A 24,672-nucleotide genomic window follows, 5' to 3' on the forward strand; every position below is an offset into this window, starting at 1 on the left:
CTCTCACCAGTAGCTTAGTCATTTATTAATTATTTATTGGGGTATTTCTAGCCATGACAATCTAAAGCTTCTCAATGTTTTACAATATCATCATCAAATACATTAAAACATCCATGACATAATAATAAACTAAATAATGAAGAAATGCTACATAGTATGTCATCATAAAAACCATCATGCAAGATGCTGGTTATCACCTTTAAAATCCTACATGACTTGGGACCGGGTTACATGATTTGGAACCGGGTTACCTGAAGGATCATCTTTTTTCCAGAGTCTCTGGGTATGGTGGTCTGTAAAAAAGTGTTCACCAGTGAGAACTGGAAGACAGGCCTTCTCTGCTATAGTCTCTGTGGAATATTCTCCTTTGCAATAGTGGCGAATATCTGTAGCTCGGGTGTAGGATGAGGGTGAAGGTTCATTCCCAGACTTGTGGGTTGGGTTGCGAACATTTCATTACCAAGCTTGGTAACATCTTCAGTGATATTTAGGGGACGTCTGTGTCACTGCTCTTTGAGCACCTTCATATTCTCCTTTCATAGATTTGAATTGCCCCAAGCCTGTTGGCCTTTTACAAGACTTTAAAAACCTGGCTGTGTACTCAGGCCTGGGGCTCAATATGTATTAAGGTCCCCATTTTTTGAGCTTTACTGTTAGTTGATTAATTACCTTGGCTGATGTATGTATTTATTTTATTTTTATATGTTTTTATTGTTCGTCATTATTTTAACTGTTTTATAGTTTTAGATTTATAAGCCATCCAGAGTCATTTGGATGTTAAATTAAATAAATAAATCTTAGTAACCATCCAGAAAATAAGTTACTTGAATTGAGGAAAAGAAAGCTGTGAGATCACTTGCCCTTTGATTGAAACAGTTGAAAAGTAGACACATGGAGATATCCAAAACGTATGCTGAAGTAAATAGTATCACTAGAGTCATTGGCCATCCAAATGCCATGCTTTGAAGACATGTTTTATAAGGAAGTATTTCTGTATGCCTGCTCTGATGACTTGTATAGAGGAATAGGCACAATATTGCATCCTAGATGTTTCAAGTGGCAGGTTGGAGATAGGATCTGGTCTAGGCCATTATATTTTGTAATTTCCAGTCATCTGCCTGAGTGTGCCCTCTCTTTCTTAGTGATGATAGGATCAGAGCCCTTGCCTTGCTAATCCATTCCTTTAAAACTATATCTCTAAGCAGCATTGATATTCTTGGGGTGCTTTGAGATAGTCTTCAAGTCCACATTTAGAAAAGTCCAATGTGTTCCATGTATATCAAAAAAATGCCTCAGTGTACAGCTTACACTTTTAAAACTGCAGCTGATAAGCATCCTGACTCAACTATCATATAATATTTCCTTGTAATACAGCACATACAAATCTTTCTTAATTGGGTTGTGCCACTGGATATAAGCATAAAATATTAATTTTAAGCATTTCCTCATGTCAATTTCAAGGGTGGAGTCTGCAATGGGCCACCATTCTAGTCTCTTATAATTGTCCCTTACCTATCTTGGAATTGTTATACTGATTTCATCTATGTCCAAGGAGAAGCTTTTTGTCATTATAATTTAAATAAAGACAGGGGCCTTTAATGGAATAGAAGGATTCTGCCAAAGAGCTTGAATCAACATACAGGTAGCTTTCACTTAGAAATCACAATTGGGGCCAGCAACTTGGTTAGTAAGCAAACTGGTCATCAAATGCAAAAACATGTCACCACGAGAGATTAATATCCTTACTTCCCCTTCACTTGTTAAGCAAAGCACCACAGTAGCTAAGCAAAAAAATCATGCGACTTAAGATTTTACTTTTGCTTTCAAGATTATCTTAACTCATTTTTGGCGTCCTTCGTAACACTTTGGAATATGGGATGATCTTTTGCACTCTCTAGGCAGATATTGCATCCTGGTTCAGTGTCTTTCCCCCCAAAACCATAGTGTGTCCTCCCTTCTTGTTACACACACACACACACACACAGCCCAGCATTGCAATTATTTTGTTTTATTTGCAGAAAATTTTATCTCGCCAATCTCTGTGAAATCTTAGGTTGCAAAGGGTTCACTTGTATGGGTCATCTATATTCATTATGCTGGTCACAAGTGAAAATGCACGTGTGTAAATGGTGATCATAAACCGCAAGATGCTGTAACAGCTGTAAATGCAAGTACTGGTCACAACACAAAATTCAACCATTGCAGTTTTAAATGGTCACAGCACTAGGCAGTCTACAAGCAAGAAATACCTGTACATTAGTTCTTTCATCTTCACAACAACCACATGAAATCCACTAAGTTGAAATATGGTGACCAGCTCAAGGTCACCTTAATAGCTGGATTTTTCCAGTCCCTTTGTTTCAATACTGTATCCACTGGGAGATTGTTCTACACTCCACTAGATCTCATCATTAGCAAATGCTCATAATATTCAGGAACTTTGCTATGGATCATTACTTCTTTCCTTTTGAATATATGTGCCCAAACTTCCTTCTCTGGGTAACAGGATATTCCATCTGAAAATAATTCTTGTACTTGGCTAGTTCATATACATTTAAACAATATGTCTCAATTGCTTGCTATCTTAAGCAACAGCAATGTTTACATAACAACATTTCAGATGTGTAATTTGCTATGTACAAAATGGTGAACCAGCAAAGGGAAACAATATCACATTCAACATAAATGCTATTCCTGAGAAGTGGATACTATAAAGAAACTGAAATATAACAGAGGAGTTAAAGATTGCGAATTGATGAATTTCTGAGGAATAGCTGAGGTGTATATCAAAAGCAAAAGGAGAGGTTTGCCATAAATAACAACAGTTTGTATTTTAAATGCTGCACCCAAGGGAAAGGAGGAGTAATCTACGGTTTAAGATTTTGAAAGAAAGAAGATGCATTATTGAAAGGAATCCAATCACAATCCCCTCTCTATCTGCTAAGTAGTTCACCACAGCTGCCAAAGAAGAAGTCACTGTCCGTATAATGTGGAAGCAATATGGATTAATAAAACAATGCTAAATAGCATGGTAAATTGGCCTGTCTTTTGATAGCCAGGCTAGCCTTCAGTTACTTCAGTCTTACTGCTCTTTTCTTAAGCTGCTTCTCCAGCAAGTCCCTTTCCTAAGCCTCACAGAAAGGATTCAGGTGATTCACATTGCTTTAGAGATGGTGGTGAAGGCAGTAGCTGAATTGTTGAAGGATTCTGTGCCTCTGTGATGCTTACAAATGTTTTCCTTGGTTTGGTAAAGAAACACAAATGTACCATGGATAGCTGAATGGATATTACCTTTCTAGGAACTATAAGAAAAAGATCCTTATGATTGTTGCTAAAAAGTTATTAAAGCTCAGGTTCACAGTTGTATATATCCCCAAAGGCAGTTCACCATTCCTATAAGCTTGCAAAAATGTGCTATAATTACTCTAGTCAACATAAAATCTAGACCCAGAGCTTTGGGAAAGGCATTCTCATTTTCAGCCTTAATTCTGCTTGTTAAATGGGAATAAAGATACAGTTTGAGTGGTTTGAACTCAAACCAATATTTGAGCCAATACTTGAACCAATGTCATGTATTCTATAAATGGAAGGGATAATGTAAGAATGGGGCAGCACAGTGGCTCAGTGGTTAAGACACTGGGCTTGTTGGCTGGAAAGACCAACAAGACCAATTGCCACAAGACAGGATGAGCTTCTGTCCTTACCCCAGCTCCTGCTAACTTATCAATTCAGAAGTATGCAGATGTGAGTAAATCAATAGGTACCACCAGGGTGGGAACGAAACAGTGCTCTATGACGTCTTGCTGGCCACATCACCACAGAAATATCTTTGGACATCACTGGCTCAATGACCTTGAAAGGGAGATGAGCACCACCCCCCAATAGTTGGCTATGATTAGCAGAGTAAAATCCTCAGACTCATTTGACTTTTATGTAAGAATGAATGATAAACTTTTGTTTCAGTCTTGTCTTATAGTAAGATATTTGGCATAATTATTTTCAATCAGTTTTTTTAATAGTCTTCTCTTAAGCACTTTAAATAGTTTATAACTCAGGCTGAAATTATTTATTCCTTTACATTTACCCCCTTGAAAACACATAGGTTTGCTTTTAGTAATGTGAATGATTATATATTGAACACATATATAGATTTAATGAACCATCCATTTAGATACATAGTAGAAGACAGATCCAGGATTAAACAAAATAAGACAATAATTAAAGCAACTCTGCAAAATAGGGTAAAAAAGGAGACATTGATTTATGAATAATAATTTTTATTCTAATTATATCAGAATTTTGGAACTTTATTCTAAATTCATCATGGATATGAAACAGCTCAACAGTCAATTAAGGTTCATAGACAGGAGTATTGGGTTTCATCATCTAAAAGATCTACGTTCACATCTTTGTTCAGTTGTGAAACTCATTAAATGATAGAACTACAACTTTCAACCTGTTGTAACTTCAAGCAGTAACTCAACGAAATAGGGCAGATGTAAAGGTAGGATTATATAATCCTTTTGATGAAGTGTACCTGGAAAGAGAAAAAGAAAGGAGCTAGACTTGAAAAAGGGAAAAGAGTTTATTTTAAAATTATTAAAACATACATATACCGACTTCCCTATCCATCACTACCAAGAGAATGTAATTGCATAAAGGAGCAATTTAATAAAGGATGGTAAATAAATGCTAGAGGCAGCTCTCTATACAAGGGAAACAGAAGAATATTTCTTATTTTTTCCACAAAGTATCAACATCTCCAGAACCACAACAAATTAAATATTGACATAAGTGAATAAATGCCACAGAAAAAAACACTGGGCAGAATTTATACAATGCTGACATACTGTTAGTGGAAAATATTTTGGAAAAAATAACCTTGATGTACACTTTAACCAAGCTCAGATTGGAAATTCTGGTAAAGGAAAAAAAAAACTGCAGGCATTGGCTCATTCAGAGGAAATGTCTACTTTTTAGAGGAAAGAGATATCTTTGTTGACTTTTAAAGCAAAGCACAATGAAGTAAAATTATTGGGATTCCTTCTTGTAAAAGATAGACTATATATTTTTGAAACATGCCTGTGGAACAAAACCTGAATAACATCTTAGCTACCATTCTTCATTTCACAGTTCCAATAAATTGCCATCTGCCATCTTAACACTAAATTTATTTATTTAATTTTTAATTCTAGTCAATTTATATGATTGATCATCTAAAATAAATCACTGTAGGCAGTGCACAGTTAAATACATCAATATAATGACACAAAATGAAAATTAAAAAATAAGGATACACAACAAAAGTAAATGATAAAGTGGGTTACATTATATCAACAATAGTAATTTCATCACAGGACCCTTTACTTATTTGTTACAAAACTCAAGGAAACATTAACATGCATATTTCTCAAGTAGCACTTAATCCTACTAAAAATGAAAGCTAAATATTTGAAGACACAACAGTAATAATTTAAAGATTTTTCTACTTTATCTTTAAAGTAGATGGGATATACTAGAGACCAGATATTCTTAATTTTCGTGTTTCTTCCTGCAGTCTGACAGGTGCTTGGCAATATATTGCCATACGGTAGAAAATACACTGTGCTGTAAATTCAGTAAAGCCACATCTGAGTTTTCTCCGTCTCCTTTGAAGAGGCCAAGAATTTTGTGATGGCCTTTTAAAATAAGTGGTGGATAAATTAAAGTTGAAAATACCTTTATCCACCTTGTAAAACTTTTGAAACTGACAGTTATTATTGGTTAAAGTCGATGGTGGGATTCAGCCAGTTCGCAGCACTTCAGCAGAACTGGTAGCTAATTTTTTTGTTGCCCAGGCCCAGAATGGACTTCCGGAAGCAATATCCACACAGAGAACCAGTTGTTCACATATTTGAATTCCATCACTGGTTAAAGTCATTTTAATTCCATTCTAATTTTGCTAATTGAACATTCTGTTGGGATCAGTCTGAATCTTCAAATTCAGAATCCAAAGAGCTTGACCACCTATGCCTTAGCCTGGACCATGGGAGTTAGCTGAGGAGAACCTAAGCTAAAAAGACCCCAGAACAGGTTGAGTATCTTGACCCAAACTCAGCAACACATCACAGATTATGAAGAGAAGAGCAGAAGAAAAGCTCCTTGAAACACAAAAAACATGATACAGTTAGTTGGTAATCAGGGCTTGTCAGACGTGGAAGACAAATGAGATAGGAAGCACAGTACTTGAACTAATTCTACTTTAGTACAATTTCTAACTTACATTAACAGAATCTTGTAAATCTGAACATACATTTATAGCCCAAGAAAAGGAAGGCTGTTTCTGAGCAACACATCCTATCCACATTTCTGCTGCAGTCTAAGTTGCCTTTTATCTGACAATTTCTTTGGCTGTAGCTCTTTTCTCTGTCTTCCAAGGTGATTATCACTTACCAGTGTATAAAATGGTATAAAAGAGATGGATGTTATGTCCTACCTGTGACTCTCCCTATGTTGATGTTGGAATATCTGGAAGCTAGGACTGGAAAGGGATATTTATATTTATGGAATCTTTTGCACGTAAGATTTTGTGCTTGTTTTTTATGCAGAAAGCTTTTAGTTTGCTGCATGCATCCTGTCATTTTAATTAAAGATTTACAACTGCAATAAGTGTGTTATGAGAAACTGACTTTGTGTCAGTAACTGAGAGCACAAACACTGCCTCCTTGAAAAATGCTCTAGTTCATGGTTTGATCTGGGCTCAATTTTGAATGAAATGTTAAGGCTTCTATTCAAGAAATTATGGTAGGTGACAGAAAAACAGTAGATGAACACAAAGGAAGAACTCAGATCTATACAGGTATCGTCACAGGATGGAAGCAGTTCCTAGTAAGGCCGCCTTTTGCAATTGACTAATGGCAAATTTGTCAATGCCAATGGTGTTCAAGTGGTGCTCCAGTTGTTTTGGGATTGCACCCAAGGCGCCTATGACTATTGGTACTACCCTTGCTTGCTTTTGCCACAGTCTTTCTATTTCTATATGTAGGTCTTTGTATTTTGTTATCTTCTCCAGCTCTTTCTCTTCTATTCTGCTGTCTCCAGGCACTGCCACATCCACTATCCAGACTTTTTTGTCTTTCTTATCGACAATTATTATTATTAATATTATTATTATTATTATTATTATTATTATTATTATTATTATTATTATTACTCTTCCTCCTCTGTTGAGATAGGGCTGTTAAATTTTGACATAAATGACCTCTTTAACCCCTATTTCAAACCAGAAGTCCTCTCTGTCCAAATGTGGACTTCGCTGTCTTTAAAAGAGTGACCTGCATTGTACTGCACTTAGAGAGTATAACTCTCTAAAAGAATGCAAATGACCAGCTGTCTGCAAGGAATATAAATCCTTCCATTCCCCACCATCCAGTCAGAGCTGAAGAAGCTTCTTGGACGAGAAGCAAAATGTCTTCCAAGAAAAACAAGAAAGTCCAATTGCCTCTTGAAAAAGCACCTTTGGGAAAACTATTCAGAAGTAACTCTTTATGTCATTCCTGGTTCCTTGGGCCTAACAATGTATGATGTTTGTGCTGAGCTACAGAAAACCAACATAACTATTCAACTTTATAAATAGGGTTCCCTACTTCCTGTGAGTTCTAGTTCTACTTCGGCATGAATGCCAGCTGGAAGACCTTGGGCCAGTCACTTTCTCTGAGTCTAATCCACTTCATAAAATTGTTGTGGGGAAAATAGGAGGAAAGAGAGTTATGTATGTTAACTGCCATGAATTATTTATAAAAAAATAATAAAGGCAGGATAAAAATAAGTAAATAAATAATAATAAAGGTAAATAATTTACTTGGACTTCAGTAAGGCATTTGATAAAGTAGATCACAACCTACTACTTGACAAGATAGAAAAATGTGGGGTAGACAGAACCACCACCAGATGGATCCGTAGCTGGCTGACCGGCCGTACTCAGCGAGTGGTCCTCAATGGAACTGCATCTATATGGAGGGAAGTGAGTAGTGGGGTGCCCCAGGGCTCTGTTCTGGGCCCAGTACTCTTCAACATCTTCATCAACGATTTGGATGAAGGGATAGATGGGGAACTCATCAAATTTGCAGATGACACCAAGCTGGCAGTAATAGCCAACACTCCAGAAGACAGGCTTCAGGTACAGAAGGATCTGGACAGACTTGAACACTGGGCACTAACTAACAAAATGAAATTCAATGGTGAAAAAAGCAAGGTTCTACATTTAGGCAAGAAAACCAAATGCACAAGTACAGCATAGGTGGCACCATGCTCAATAGTAGTAACTGTGAGAGGGAACTCGGAGTCCTAGTAGACAATCACTTAAATATGAGCCAGCAGTGTGCGGCAGCTGCCAAAAAGGCCAACACAGTGCTAGGCTGCATTAACAGAGGGATAGAATCAAGATCACGTGAAGTATTAATACCACTCTTCAATGCCTTGGTAAGGCCATACTTGGAATACTGCATCCAGTTTTGGTCACCACGATGCAAAAAAGATGTTGAGACTCTAGAAAGAGTACAGAGAAGAGCAACAAAGATGATTAGGGGACTGGAGGCTAAAAAATATAAGGAACGGTTGATAGAATTGGGTATGTCTAGTTTAACGAAGAGAAGGACAAGGGGGGACATGATAGCAGTATTCCAATATCTCAGGGGCTGCCATAAAGAAGAGGGAATTAAGCTATTTCCCAAAGCACCTGAAGGCAGGACAAGAAGCAACGGGTGGAAACTAATCAAGGAGAGAAGCAACCTAGAACTAAGGAGAAACTTCCTGACAGTGAGAACAATTAATCAGTGGAACAGCCTGCCTCCAGAAGCAGTAAATGCTCCAATACTGGAAGTTTTTAAGAAGAGACTGGACAGCCATTTGTCCGAAATGGTGTAGGATTTCCTGCCCGAGCAGGGGGTTGGACTAGATAACCTCCAAGATCCCTTCCAACTTTACTACTATTATTATATAATACAGTAATTCTTATTCCATTGTCTGATTCCAGTCTGTTAGAAGCCACAGAATGGTCGCAATGATGCAACTATATTACAGTATTCCACAGCGAGTTAGAATGGGCTGTGTCATGATGTTATGGGTGGTTACTGTGGGTTATCTAAAGAAGAAGCAAGAGCACAACTCTATTGCTCAGCTGATAGAATGGAATGTGTAGCTAAAGGAGAATTTGGGAAATATAAGCAGTGGCATCATAGCTTCCCAAAGAAGAGGCAGCACATTCTAGAGCAGTGATGGTCAACCTTTTAGAGACTGAGTGCCCAAAAATTGTCCCCACCCCCACTCCACCTCCTGCCCCGCCCCCGTTCTGCCCCCCCCATCCTACACCTCCAGGGCCCACCGCAGATCATCCAGGCAGCCAAGCAGCACTATGGTGGTCATGCCCTCAGCCCGCACCCTCCAGCATCAACTGTGCACAGTGGGGTGTGAGGGCAGAGTCTTGTCAACGCTGCCTGGCTGCCATGTCCTTGGCTGTGCTGCTCTGCATGGGCCATGCTCAGGGGCGACTCTCCTTCAGGGGGGCTGCTGGAGAGGAGGGGGTCGCAGGGGGAGGCAAGGCTGGGGCAACAGCACATGTGCCCACAGAGAGGGCTCCGAGTGCCATCTCTGGCACTCGTGCCATAGGTTCACCACCACTGTTCTAGAGAGAGGCCCAGGACAAGAGACTGCCAGTTCTGAACTTAATGTGGGTGAGAAGAAAAAGGTTCAGGGTAGCTAAATCCTAGAATCTCCCAGAGGATATCTGTTAGATTAAAAGGTTACAGCTTTAGTATGTAAGATTCTGTCTGTTGTTGTTGTTGTTAATTGCGAAGTCGTGTCCGACCCATCGCGACCCCATGGACAACGTTCCTCCAGGTCTGTCTGTTAGGTGTAAGCAAATAAAGAACTGGACTCAAATGGAGTCCAGATTGCATCATCTCTGCAGTTTAGGCCTGACAACCACACAAACCAGTGTTCTCTGTCTATCCTAACTATGTAAGCATTTCCAATGTGCTTATTTCTGTTTATGTATAGCACATAAGCAGCATAACCAAGTAAATTCTACATCAATTTAATAATGTAGAATAGAGATAGTCATCCATGATGCCTAGATTCTTCTTCAGCTATATAGCTGTAGAAAAGTCAGGTAAACTAAAAGCCTGTGGTGCTATTCTAGTGGGCAAGGCAAAAGGAACAAAACTGGAATGTCAATAGAAACTTCACTTGATAACTCTACTGCAGTCTATATACACCTCACTTTGATGCTTAAGTTTGAAAATAATGAATATGTGTAGGTGCACCGGCCATTATATTCATACTGTTGCTAAAAGAAGCAATCCATCAATGATGCTTTTTTTTTTTTTACACAGCCTCCATCCATTTTCATCAGGCTCAGCTTGTACAGCAACCTGTGCAAACCTTATGGAAATGATTGTTTACCTGGCTGTGGTGCATGATGGATGGGGTCTTGGATGACCTACCTGTACAAAGGCAAAGGTTGAAGTTGGCTGTCAAAAGAGAGGAGTTTTTTAAAAAAGAATTTTACCACCTTCTCCCACTCAGTGTATCAAGGGAAAATACATTGGCTTTCATGCCTGTTTCAGAGGCAAGTGCTCAATGATGTATGAAACGAAAAAAATCTGTCCACTGCACACAGGGACTATGACAGCACAATACATTCTCAATGGCCTTGCTCTGTCCATTATGCCAATCAAATAAGACAGGGTCAGGGAGGAACAAATTCAGTAAACAGGAAGCTATTAGCAGGAAAAAAAGTTTCCCATGGAAAGTACTACTTGGAGGTTAAGCGCTCATATTTATTTATCAATAAAAGATAATATTTGTAGGTCAAGGTTGAATTGTGAAGTCTTTGATGCTCTCTGAACTTGATCATTTTCTTGCAGACATTTCATTACCCAACTAGATATGTTACCTAGTTGGGTAATGAAATGTCTGCAAGAAAACAACCTAGCTTGAAGAACATCAGCATCACAATCATATTCCATTGCTTAACAGGACACGCTAAAACAACTTGCAAGTGAAGATCTGAAAAGCATTCTCTCAATGCATAAGGCTCCCAGCTGTGATAAGGATTTGAGTGTTGTATTGATGGAGCTTGATCTATGGTGGCTGCCTCAAATAGATAAGTAAGTTTTATTTCTTTTAACATCATGGTCAGGGGGATACGTGTTGAAAAAAGAGGCATTAGAAAAGGTATTTGAGCATGCAATCTATTTAGACAAAACTAGGATCATCGGTATTAGATAATGGAATTCTGTCTGAAACATGAAGAAAATGAAACAGTCTTGGTTTGTCCATGAAAAGCATCTGTTTCTTGGAAGAAAAATTAGAGACTGAAAAGAAGGAAAGAGTCTTGTACAGGGAATCCTTGTTTAACAATCACATTTGGGACAAGCAACTTAGTCATAAAAGCAAAGTGGTTGTTAAATGAAACTGTAACTTAGCTTATGATTTTACTTTCGTTTCCCTTCATTTAACTTTATGAACAAAACTCACCTTTATAACATTTTATAACACATTTATAACATTTATCATTGCCCAGAGCCCTTCTATCAGGGAAGATGAACTGTTACAAAGTTTAATATATAAAGAAATAAAACTCACATTTATAACCTTTGCAGCAAAAAAAAAGTGAAGTAAGATCAAAAGTACTGGTACAGTCATAATTTTACTTAGTGACCACTTTGTTTAATGACTGGATTATGGTTGCTAAATGAGGTCCATCTGTATTTGCATAACAGTAGTTTTAACCATGTATAGTTTCACTGAGCTAAAATTCAAAACATGCTGAAGAGAACCCCCATCTGAAGCAGAACTTAGTGAAACTATGAATGGAGGCCAAATGGTTACAGGTGAAACTGGTATTCAAAGCAACCATCCAGAGCCCAAGACTCCTTGTGATTTGACTTTCAAGATGAGGTCATAGAACTGTAAGCAATAACTGACATCAAATTTCTAGTTATATGCCTTTCACCATATAAATTCTTCTATTTATCACCATCCTAATCCTCTCTACCTACTTCAATCTCACTGGCAGACACCGATCCAGACACCTAATGCAGGAAACCAATTTCATATCGTATCCACTCTGTGCAATCCAATAGCTTTTGGTGTTTCACCTCCAAGCTCCTTACAGAACAGTGCTAAAGTGGTGATTGTGTGTCCCTGCTGCCATTTTTTTCTCTTTGGCTGTCCAGCGCTTTCCTGATGCCAAGTATTGCAGATGTACTTGGCTGTCACAGCTGCAACCACTGATATACAACTAAATTCATATGTCATGCTAAACCATGGGGTTGTTTTTTTTTCTAACTGTAGTTCATCAAATAATGGTTGCCTGGATTCACACATAATATTAAACCATAAATCATGATTTATAACCTACAATATCTACATGCTCACATAGCATCACAGCAATGCCAAGAAAAGAGATTCCATGAATAAAAGTTACCTCCTGGTGTTGTTGTGGACATGTCCATATACAATAGGGAGGTGATTTGTCATTGTCGTGTGTGTGTGTGTGTGTGTGTGTGTGTGTGTGTGTGTGTGTCTGTATGTCTGTGTCTGTATTCTCAGGTAATTTCCTATACTAACTGTGTCTCAATCTGCTTAGACTTTTTCAATTTTTTTTTCAAATCAACCAAGGTCTAAGTTTAGCCAAGCAATTCACAACATGGTTTTGAAGTGTAAATCCAGGCTTTATTTTGTTCCCATTAATTTCTAATGTTGTGGTTACTAATGTTGTTTAATTTCTAATGTTGCATTTACCTGCCTCTTCCTGGAAACCATTTTATTTCATCCTTTTGGGCCAGGAGAATTAAAATGGCAGTTTCCCTTTGTTCTTTTTATAGACGAAATTGTTTCATCTATAAGAATGAATGTTAGATTTTTCCATTTTCAAAGTTAGTCTCTCCAGACATCTTATCTCCTCTCTTTTTAGGCTCAAGCTTTGAGTGACAGGCTCCCTCATGTGCTCAGTATTGAGGATTCATAACTTTGACTTCAGAACTCTAGATATGATATTTTTCTTGAGTGGTGGGTTGACTGAGCTCATGGCCGTACATCTGCTCAAATTTGCTCATGAGGAAAAAAAAATAGAAATGGGGGACAGGGCCTGGGGGTTTTACAAAATGAAGTGGCTTTTCATTTCAAATTAATATTGACTGTCCAAATATTCAAACCCTGTAAACTCCAGGCCTGAACAAATGTCTTAAAAGCATTCTCCAATACAACATTTAGGCTCATTGTAATGGAATTTTAATATAAAAAAATTGTGAATTTAATATGAGCTTTCTCTCTCTCTCCCATCATGTGCTTTATTGAAATTCACACAGCATGATCTATATTTCTTGCATTCCCCATTAAACAAAAAGAAGAAAGTCTGTGGAAACAATACATTTCTACTACTGCACACCAGATGTTTTTGATGCTGTCACCTGGTAGGTTCTGAAGCTATTAATATATACCATCCCAGGCACTTTCAAATCTTAGAATTTTAAATATATGTGGTGCAGTCTTCCTTAGCCATCAATTTTATGAGTCCAGGGGTTGTGGGGGCTGGGGAAGTCCCAGGAAAGGAAAAAGTGCTTAGTGCACACGCTGATAAGCTGGATGGAAATCAATCCAATCCAATCAAAGCCAAATTCCTATAGAATATCCAATGAGGTTTCACCTCACTGAAGGTTATTTGTCCAGGTAAATTTCAACTCATCATATTGTGTTGAGTTTGAAAGAAAAGAGGAAAACACTGTGATTCTTGTTCTCCTAACATCAAACTATGATAGAGATGGAAAAGCATGAGCTAAATTTTTGTCTCCTGCAAATTCCCAGTTTTTTATCTTTCATCATGTTGGAGTACTCTTTTCTGAGTACTCTATTCATATAAAATTAACAAGTAAGATTAACAAATATATTAAGACATACCATTTCTTTTTAAAGATGCAGAAAATATTAACCTGACTTACAGATCTATATAGTTATAGCTATCAATGCAAGTTACAGAGAAAATCTATGTGATGGAATTGATACCAATTTGATGTCATATAAACAGTCAACCAGCAATGCAACAATAATCTTGACTCTTTTTATCTTTTTTTTTTTTTTTTTTGCTCTGTTATACATTAGAAAGATTCCAGTACAAATTAACTGGACCCTTTACAATAGGGGTTGGTTTCAGCATCAAAACTGTCTTGGACACTGACAGATTAACTGGACCCTTTACAATAGGGGTTGGTCTGGGGGAAAAGATATAACAACAACAACAATAATTATAATAATGTTGGAAGGGACCTTGGAGGTCATCTAGTTGAACCCCCTGCTCAGGCAAGAAACCCTATACCATTTCAGACAAATGGCAGTCCAGTCTCTCTTCTTAAAACCTTCCAGTTTTGGAGCATTCACAGCTTCTGGAGGCAGGTTGTTCCACTGATTAATTGTTCTAACTGCAAGGAAATAGGAGGAATATGGCTTTTTTGATCTTCCTGGATCTGTTTACAGCTTTGATTACCAACAAGCTTGGCATCCTCCAGGTCTATCTGATGTTGGAATAGGGTACACTGTTCTTCATTGATTCAATACTTACCTTCAATGTCAACTCCAGAGACTGTCTTTGGGAGGATCCTGCTTGGTCCTGTGACTCTTTGGCAGTGGGGTCCCAAACATGAGTCTATTTTGTCATTCTGTCATTTAAAACCATTGGGAATAAAATAATTCTCCTTTAAAAGTTCATTAAAAAGTTCAAACTTCAAGACAGGATTAAGGTATATAATCTTTAAAAGGCACTAGGTGCACTTACTAACAGCATTAATTGTTTGGAGGTGAGGGAATTATTAGAGTTTCAAATAATTAGATAAATGCATACACAACATCTCTTTCTCTTCCCCCTCTGTTCCCCCCTCCCCATTTGTGTGTGTGTGTGTGTGTGTGTGTGAGAGAGAGAAAGAGAGAGAGAGAGAGAGAGAGAGAGAGAGAGAGAGAGAGAGAGAGAGAGAGAGAGAGAGAGATGTTGTGTATGCATTTATCTAAATTCTACAACTGTTTGATTTCCGGGACAAGCATTCTAATATATTCTAATAAATATATCTTCAAATTACCTTCATAGACTCCTTATGCAAGACTATATAAATATGCCACTTAATAATTTCAATTTCTTGTATTACCAAATGCAAATATTCATCATCTGAATAATTATTGCAACCACAAAAATACTACAAACTATTATAGGTCACCAGAATTCATTCATGAATTTGCATTTCATATTGAATATTTGATGTACCGATGAATTGTAGTATACTAATACCAAGATTCTGTTCAATCATTTAACTAATCAGGTGCACCGGTTTTGTCATTCCTCAAAGTGAATTGAAAATTTTAATGTTGCTACTAGTTTCTGAATATAAAAGCCAGTATAATATTTGCGTCATTGAGGAAATAGAACTAGTTAATCTTCCATTAACTAGCCTATTAGGTTAAGACCATTTTTATATATTTGGTAAATACATCCTTTAGTTGAAAACTAGTTTAGTGATTATGAAAGAAATATTTCCTTTAAAAGAAGAGTTAAGGCAATTCCATGAAGTCAAAATCGATTTAAATTTCACAAAGTTATGCAACTAAATAGTTTATTTCATGGTTCAGTAGGAGGTAAATTTATGGCCTTAAAAATTTGAATTCTTCCAAGTCAGCATTAGACAAAACAAATTAATTGATAAGGTAGTATGAAATTACTTTCAGTTTATGTTAAATAATTTTTAAAAAATATATGAAAGGATATAAAAATTCTCTTGGAATACAAGGTAAATATAGCAAAACACTAATTCAGTAATTTAGCTTGTTTCCATTCTTCACACCTTGTTTTTTTTTCTTCACTGCAATTAACTTAAATCTTGAGTATATCACTATCCTATCTAGAGTTCAGATGTATCTGTTGTACACATTTATAATCAAATAGATGCAACTTTCTTGGTTAAACTGGACTAAGAGTAAATGAGTGTTTGTGTTTTTGTGTGTGCATGCATGCATGTGCATGTGTGTGAGTGTCCATGTTTGTGTGTGTGTGAAAGAGAGAGATGTACCTTTTAATTAACAATATTGATTAAAAGCAAATCTGAATTCTTCATAAGGATTAAAAGCTGAAATCCAATAGTATTTTGAATCCTTCTTTGATTATACTAATCTCCAAACTAACAGCTCATATATAGGATGTAACTCCTTGTAAAGTCCATAAAAATGAGTAGAGTTCTGGCAGGTTGTGATATGGCACCAGATTTAGGATGCAAATAAGGAATTAATTAAAAAAGCTTTTTTTCTGGAGAAGACAAAGTTAAGTTATCTCTACAGAAAAACAAGATAATAAGTAGATTCCAGTTGGGAAAAGGGATAATGGCTAGAGTGGATATTTGAGTATCACTTATTTATTTATTTATTTATTTATTAAACTTACATGACCTACCATCTTATATTTTGATTTATTTATATTCTGCTCATCTCACTGTTGAGTGATTCTGGACAGCTTACAATATCATATACAGTCCTCAATTTACGACCACAATTGAGCCCAAAATTTATGTTGGTAAGTAAGAAATTTGTTAAGTAGGTTTTGTCCCATTTTATGACTTTTCTTGTGACATTTGTTAACTGAATCACTGTAGTTGTTAAATTAGCAACACAATTGTTAAGTGAACCTTGTTTTCCCACTGACTTTGCTTATCATAAGGTTGTAAAAGGTCATCACATGACCCCACCACACTACAACCATCATAATGTGAATCAGTTGTCAAGCATCCAAATATAAATCACATGACCATGGGGGTCATGCAATGGTCATAAGGTGAAAAATGGTCACAAGACACTTTTTTCAGCGCTTTTGTAACTTCAAACAGTCACTAAATGGAACTGTTGTAAGTCAAAGACTACCTGTACATAACTCTGGGCAGCTGATAATTAGAAAAGGGAAAAACAGAATAAAAACATAACCAACCAATAATTAGAAACACACAAAAAAAAAACATAAAAGTATCAGCTGACAATCACAGCATCTCACAATCAATATAGCCAAGAAACAGTCTCTACACTTACCACAGTAGAGACTAATGAACACAAAAGGCTGACATAGAATGGATCTGAGGCTAAATGAATATTGAATTAACCTCAGAATGGAGCTAAAAAGCTGTTAATTGTGAACTTTCTTATCTTCCTTTCTTTCTCAAATCAGAATGTAAAGAATAAACATTATGCTCAGATTTAAGGGCAGAGTGTGCAGGTGTCCACAGCTGTGAGGATGGGCTCAAAATTATGTTATTGAAGCCGCTTAAATACCATGATTATAACATGTCTAGAAGCTACCAAGGTATCTGGTTGGTAATATAAACAAGTGAATCTCTCATAACATTTGAACATTTCAAGACTGGAGAATTCTCCATATCAAGGTTACAGAATATTCAATTCATGAAAATGCCTTGAATCTGAAGGCCAGATCATAAGTTCGCAGTCAGGAAGTACTACCACATATGTACAATTTTATGAAGACATTTTCCTATAAGCAGTGGTTGAACCATATAAACAGTTATACAATACAATAACTCCATGTAATTATCTTGGACACCATTCTTCCTGGCAATCCAAATTTTCTGCTTGGAAAAAATGGACCTGGAAAAAAATGGACCATGATAATGTTAATCAAATAATAAAATATAGAAAGGCCACATATCTGAGGATTTTGAATTAAGGAGATCTGTGTTGCAAGTTAGGACAAAGAAACATCTGAAGCAAGTTGATTTCCTGGCCTAAATGTTGCCAAGAAAACTGTCATTTTCAGTGGCAATCATGACTTATATCTTGTATGGTCCACAACGTCCTCATTTTTGGTGTACTTTTTTTTGTCTAGTATCTCCACATTCATACATGTGACAATAATAAGAATCCCATATCCCAAAAATGGAAAGTTATACTAATATCCACAATTCTAGAGTGAATGATAAAGATAATGGAATTGGCAAGATGGAAAAATTGACTGTTTTAATTAAAAATTAGAATTTATCTAGTTTTGTTTGGAATCCACTTCTGGATTTTATGCTCAAAACTGAAAAAAAAAACTAATTTTAGTTTTGATTGTTAGAATGATTTTGTTCTTATTATATATATAATATATATAATCCAACAGCCAAGCCTCCTTCAGTAACCAGCCACCCTTGCTGGGGCGGAGGCCATCATCCAGGATGTCTCCAAGGGTGGACGGTTACTGAAGGAGGCTTGGCTGTCGGATGAACATTTAATTAATCGCCACATAGAGTTACTGCTTCTTATCAGGCACTAAGGAAGTGGGAACAACAACATAACAACCCACAATAAGTGCAACAGGTGCAGCCTACGCAAGACCAGAACCGCTGTCTCATGCAACAGCAAAGAAATACGACCGGCAAAGGGGAGAAATCCCCACCACGATTCGTACAGGAGTCAATGATGGGAAGCGGGGTGCCACACTCACAAAAAGGGGTGGCCACAAGACAGGAGGCACTGGGGGATCATCCTATAGCAAAGTGTACCCGGATACATCCAAAGCGGGCAAAGAGAGTGACAATAAGAGAGGCGGTGATCCCTGAAGTTACAAATATACAGATGGATGCAAGACTATTAGAAGTAATACGGTCAACTGGGGCGGGTAGACCGGTGATGCATTCTATGAGCAGAGTGCACAAACTGCCAGTCTTACGAGCAGGCTTTCAAACCTCCGGCGTTCCACTCTGACGACGTTGGCTGTTAGCCGACAAAAGCTAAGTTTATCAAACAGTTGTTAGTTTATTAAACAGTTGTTTTTATTTACCCCGGTGTTCTACTACTTTTCTCAAAACACACACACAAACACACACACACACACACACACACACATATAAATCCTAAATTTTTGGATTGCTAACAAAGAATATGTATACATATACGTATATGTATATGTATGTATATATATATATGAAGAAAAAGTATGATGCAATTCTTTTTGTATCCTACTGCATTGAAAAAAATCAGAAATCATTACTTTTTTCTTTCTTTTTATTGCTTTACTTTCTTTAACTTTCTTAATTTTCAGTTGTATTTATATTTTATCTTACAATAAACTTTAATTAAAAAATTTAAAAGTATTTTAAAACATCATCCCAAAGAGAGCATCAGCTTCAGTATTTGCTGGGTGGGGAAAATAATCTTTGAAATATTTTTACCTAGCCTGTTCTGGTAGATTTATTTAGAATTAGTTAACACGGAGAACCTTTAAGCTAAATTTATTGGTTATAGTCTCTCATGATTATATAAAGGGGGGGAGGAATTAAAGAGAGGCCTCTAAAAAATACTTTATCAGACTTGGTAATAGCATCATCTCTGACAGAGAGCAATAAAAGCATATTAGTGACCCCCAATGAAATATGTTTACAAGCAAAGTCAAAGAGATGAATCATTTCTATATGCAAAGTGACATTTTAAGACTGCACACCCATTCAATTAGTCACAAAAGTACATGGTTCTTGAAATGTAAATTGTCTGAAATGTGATCTAATAATTAAATGCCATCTACTTCTGGAAGAAAAAAAGAATCTCCCCTGTGATATATGTTGGATTAAATTCAAGTTGAAACCCTACCTACAATCTCCTTTTTCTGGCATATATTTCAAAAGCACCCCCTTCCCCCCCAAAAAAAAACATTTTCCAATTTTATAGCTGGTTACAAAATGTTGGCATGATCTTTCATATTTTTTTAAAAAAAAAATAAAATAAAATAAGTACATCTATTTCCTTTTTTGAAATATGGTTTTCTCTACCTCTCGTGCTTTTCCGTGTTTTCATTGGCCCTTGATGAATAAAAAAGAAAAACTATAAGTGTAATGCATTAGCCACATAAACTTTATTGCCACTTAAATCAAATTCATAGCTGCCATAAACAGCTGTTGTGATGCACAGGAAGAATAACCTGTGTGTAACCTGAAAATAGGGCTTTTTAAATATGATCTTGCCAGAGTTGTTAGATACACAAATATTAAAGCAAAAAGAAGGATTTTTTTTTCCTCTAACAAGCTAAGGGACAATGAGGCCTAAAGGCAATTTTCCACAGGTGACCTCAAAAGCTTCATTAAGTGCCTAGCTGATCATCAATCCTGCTTAAATCAATTGTTGGAAATAATGTAGATTATTACCTGAAGATAATTTTCTAGGTTTTAACGCCAAACATCTCTCAGTACTTACCTCTCCATTTATGCACATCTCGCAGCCAGTAACAAAAAATCAGCATGGGATATAATATAGCAAAACTGATTGAAATGGAAACAGGCACCGTCTTTTGCAATCTTGTTTGTTTGCTTCCCTTTTCAGTTTAAACAGGAGTGAAAAGGTAGTTACGGGAACCAAAAAATAAATGAGTCATTTAGCTGGAACTTGTTCAGCCAAGAGGAAAAAGACAGCACCGAAAGATAGATAAGAGAAAATCAGGAGCTTTGTTTAAGGTCCAAGTCAACAAACCAAGCTTAATGTCCTTTCTTTGTTAACCCCAGACGGTGGTGACCAGAAATTCAAGGTGTTAGAAGGGCAACCTTCAGTGCAAAAAGTCTGTGATTTGCTGATTGTTAGACAAGGTTTATAAAGCTTTACATGGCCAAAATTCAGGTTGTACCATGTTGGCAATTATGTTTATAATATTGAATGCATTTCTTTTGTGTTATAGTGGTTGAAGTAGAGTAGATAAAATAATAGCTTGAATGAGATGGATAGACCACCATAGAATGAGGTCAATAGGCCACCAGATGGATTCACAGTTGAGTGACCAATTGGATTCAAGGGAAGCATGCAGTGGGATAGCTAAGGGTTCTGTCTTTTTTTAAAAAATGACAGGAATTTCTGGTTTTTTAGGAAGTATGTGTAAAGAGCTAATTTGTCTGCTAGGTTAAATTGATCCATCAAATTGGGATAAATAAATAGAAAGATCTAAAGAATTTAGTTCCAATGATTCTCATCCCAAAAGGCCACAGTTTTTCCACAGATAATTATTTAAAAGATGGATGGATGGATGGGTGGATGGATGGATGGATGGATGGATGGATGGCTTTGTTTATTTGGTTTTGGTGCTCACACTCACTTTTGTGTTGGAAGCACCAAGGCACTTCTGGGTTGAAAGGATTAGCTGGTGACATCACTGTTGCCCAGGAACATCTAGTTGTGGAATCTTTTCATGTTCCTGTTAACGTGCCCACCGAAGTGGTAGCTATTCTTGCAACTGCATGTTTTCAAACTGCTAGGTCAGCAGGAGCTGGAGTGAATGATGAGAGCTCACCCTGTCAAACAGCAGTCCTTGGGTCTCAGACATGCAGTAGCTGACCTTCAACCCAGTATTCTAACCACATCAGCCACCACATCTAAAGTCATCGCAATGTGAATGAAACTGATCTTTCCCCTTCTGAAACAGCCCTATTCAAAAATTTGCACTTACCTTAGAAATGTATTTCTTAAAGCTGGAGTCCATATAAAGTTCTGGATATTCATTAAATACAGTATTTTCCCCCCTAAAGTAGCAGGAAATCTCTGTAAATTATGTAAATAAACAATTTTATTGGGAGTTTTCCATCCAAAGTCTTAAAGTGATGACTGAAAAGATTCAGGCAATGTTATAAGTGTTACTAAGCTGAACACTTGAGCATCCAGAAGTGCCAAAATGCTGATGAAAGACAGAGTAGTGATTCTTTTTTGAGATCTGAGCAATCCTGACCATAAATGTGAAAACTAAGAAGCATGGCTCCCCTCCATTTTTATGGGAAACTATAAAACTATCCAGTTAACTTTGCCTTCTTAAATTGATATAAAAAGCAATGTTCCCTTTTCCAAATCCAGAAAAAAAATTGAAATTTCTAAGGACCTTAAATGGAACTTTAATTTGGACATATCCTGAGTTAATGAAGCAATTTGCAATTACTTGTTTATAAGTCAAGGATCGAGTTTGGGACTGCCTCCGCTGAGATATTTATGTAAAACAATGAAAAATGTTTTTTTTTTGTGGGAGCAATATCTCAAAGCTGAGATAAGGGGTAACAGGATCAAACAATTTAAAAATAACAGAATAACAAAATTGGAAGGGATTTTGGAGGTTTTCTAGTCCAACTCCCTGTTCAAGCAAGAGACCCTATACCATTTCAGAGAAATGATTGTCCAGTCTCTTCCCAAAAGCCTCCAGTAATGGAGCACCCACAGTTTCTGAAGGCAAGATCTATGGTGTTCGATGCTCTCTCCTGTGCTGTTCAACATCTTTGTAAAACTTCAAGAGGAAATAATTTATATGAGGGTCACATACTCATATTACTCAGTTCTATTACTCCTTTCTATTCAATTTTCAAGAAATAGCCAAAACCCTTGACTGATATTCAGCACTTGACTGAATATGGGAGAAATGGTGAAATTAAATCTAGGCAAGATGAAGGACTATTGGTCAACAAGAAACTGCTCTTATTGACCAAGCTTCAATATGTTTGCACTCCCCCTTCACTATTTGATTCAGAGCTATCACTGGATTTGTGATGATATTTAATAATAATATACACTTGATTAGTATTTTTGAGATATATCAATTATTCATTTACAACCTATATGAAATCCCTAGAATGCCAAAAAGTTAATCACATTTGCACTTCATCCCTTCTTGGATAGGACACCAACAGAAAGATTGAATTAAAATCTGTAGGTTGGATTGGGGAATCAAAAGACATCCCCCAAAAAGTAAGTGGCAAGTTACTTTCCATGATTGCCAAGACATGTCCATGGAGTTGCTACATGTTGCACTCAATTCAACTCAGTGATTACTACTGCAATATTATTTAATCTTACATTTTAGATAAGGAACAGCTTTTCTGAAACTGAAATTTCTTGGGATTGCTATGATCTCAGCTGGGAAAATCTTTGTTCACTGCTCATTCTCTTAGTTGTTATATGATATTAGCCTTTAGAATAGAATAGAATAGAATAGAATAGAATAGAATAGAATAGAATAGAATAGAATAGAATAGAATAGAATAGAATTGGCCAAGTGTAGTTGGACACACAAGGAATTTGTTTCCGGTGCATAAGCTCTCAGTGTACATACAAATAATAGTGATGGTCATGATCATAAACAATATAAAAATATGTTCATCATAAATCATGAAATACAACACTTCATAAATCATAAGATGCAAGCTTAATGATAGTCATAGAGTTCTAGCTGAGCAAACAACATAAATCATAGTAGGGTACAAAAAACAATATAAATTGTAAGATACAAGGAGCAACATTATAGTCATAAGAAGATAATGATAGGTAATAGGAAAGATGAGGAGTATCATAGTAATCAGCTTTACTAATTAGTTTGATAGTGTTATAGGAATTAGTTGTTAAGCAGAGTGATGGCATGGGGGAAAAAACTGTCCTTATGTCTAGTTGTTCTAGTGTGCAATGCCCTATAGCGCCATCTTGAGGAAAGAAGTTGAAATAATTTATGCCCAGGATGTGAGCACTCTGTACATATTTTCACAGCCCTCTTTCTTGCTTGTGCAGTATACAGGTCCTCAATGGAAGGCAGGTTAGTAGCAGCTGATTTTTTCTGCAGTTCTAGCTATCCATTGAAGTCTGTGTTTGTCTTGTTTGGTTGCAGTGCTAAACCAGAGTTATAGATGTGCAAATGACAAACTCAATAATTCCTTTATAGAACTGTATAATATGCTCAGAATTGAACAAATTGTCTGAAAAGAGAAGGATATCTGAAGTCTACTGAGATTTGTAGTACCATACCACTGTCATCTGAGGCTCACAATTCTGGGTCAGGAAATAAATAAAAAGGACTTCACATATTTCCCATGCCCCATAAGTGGGACACTCAGGATCCTTCATCATCTTGTACTCAGTTATATTTTCACTATCTGAATACTCCTGTCCACTTCTACCTCCGACACTAATTGCTTTGCCCATTACAAAGGTAGAGTTATCAAAAGAACCTGTTCCACAGGGCCAGTCTAGAAAGCAGAAAAATCCTAAAAGCAACTAGTTGAACTTTATATCAGTCTTCCCCAGTCTGATGAGTGGACTTCCACTCCCACAATATCCAGTCATCATAACCATTGCTGGATACAATTCCAGGATATCTAGGATAGGTCTCAATATCTGAATGTGGCTGTATAACCAACATTTAAGATGGTAATGTTGGTTACCAGGTTTGCAAGAAGAGACTAGATGTGGAGTAAGCTTCAGAAGTCCACTAACGTTCACAATGGCACCCAAGCCCATGTGTCTTTGCTACAGTTACTCTGCCTCTGTTCTTGCTAATAAAATTGCCCCATTGAATCCATTACAGTCAAGCAAAAGCAACAGATTTCTTATAACTGTTTAGGAAAAAAAAGCTATTCCGTTTGACATGAAGTGCCTATAGATCAAACATAATAGATATAAAACTTCTGTTACCAGACTATTCCCCTTAAATGAATATTTTTCTATCTTAGAAGATTTATCCTCAACCAATCCATATAAAAGAGCACAGACAGTCAAAGTACTTTAACACAGGAATGAATTATTTCACATCCTTATTCCAGCACTGTTGCTACTGTCAGCTCATAAATAAAAATTGGTTGTGAACTATTAATGACAGAGAATAACGAATATCTT

The 24,672-nt window shown here is 36.7% G+C and overlaps 1 protein-coding gene and 1 long non-coding RNA gene across 2 annotated transcripts in view; one reads left to right on the forward strand and one right to left on the reverse strand.

The window, feature by feature from the left end:
- Positions 1-20,355, reverse strand: part of LOC120312158 — a 50,109-nt gene extending 29,754 nt beyond the window's left edge. The window contains exon 1 of the long non-coding RNA XR_005557803.1: positions 20,245-20,355. This is a non-coding gene — a long non-coding RNA (uncharacterized LOC120312158). The remainder of the gene's footprint in view (positions 1-20,244) is intronic.
- ADARB2 (adenosine deaminase RNA specific B2 (inactive)) overlaps positions 1-24,672 on the forward strand; it is a 325,410-nt gene that overhangs the window by 39,345 nt on the left and 261,393 nt on the right. The window lies entirely within an intron of this gene.

This window comes from Crotalus tigris, unplaced genomic scaffold, assembly GCF_016545835.1.
Source record: "Crotalus tigris isolate CLP2741 ecotype Arizona unplaced genomic scaffold, ASM1654583v1 scf7180000018435.730608, whole genome shotgun sequence".
Taxonomy (NCBI): Eukaryota; Metazoa; Chordata; class Lepidosauria; order Squamata; family Viperidae; genus Crotalus; species Crotalus tigris.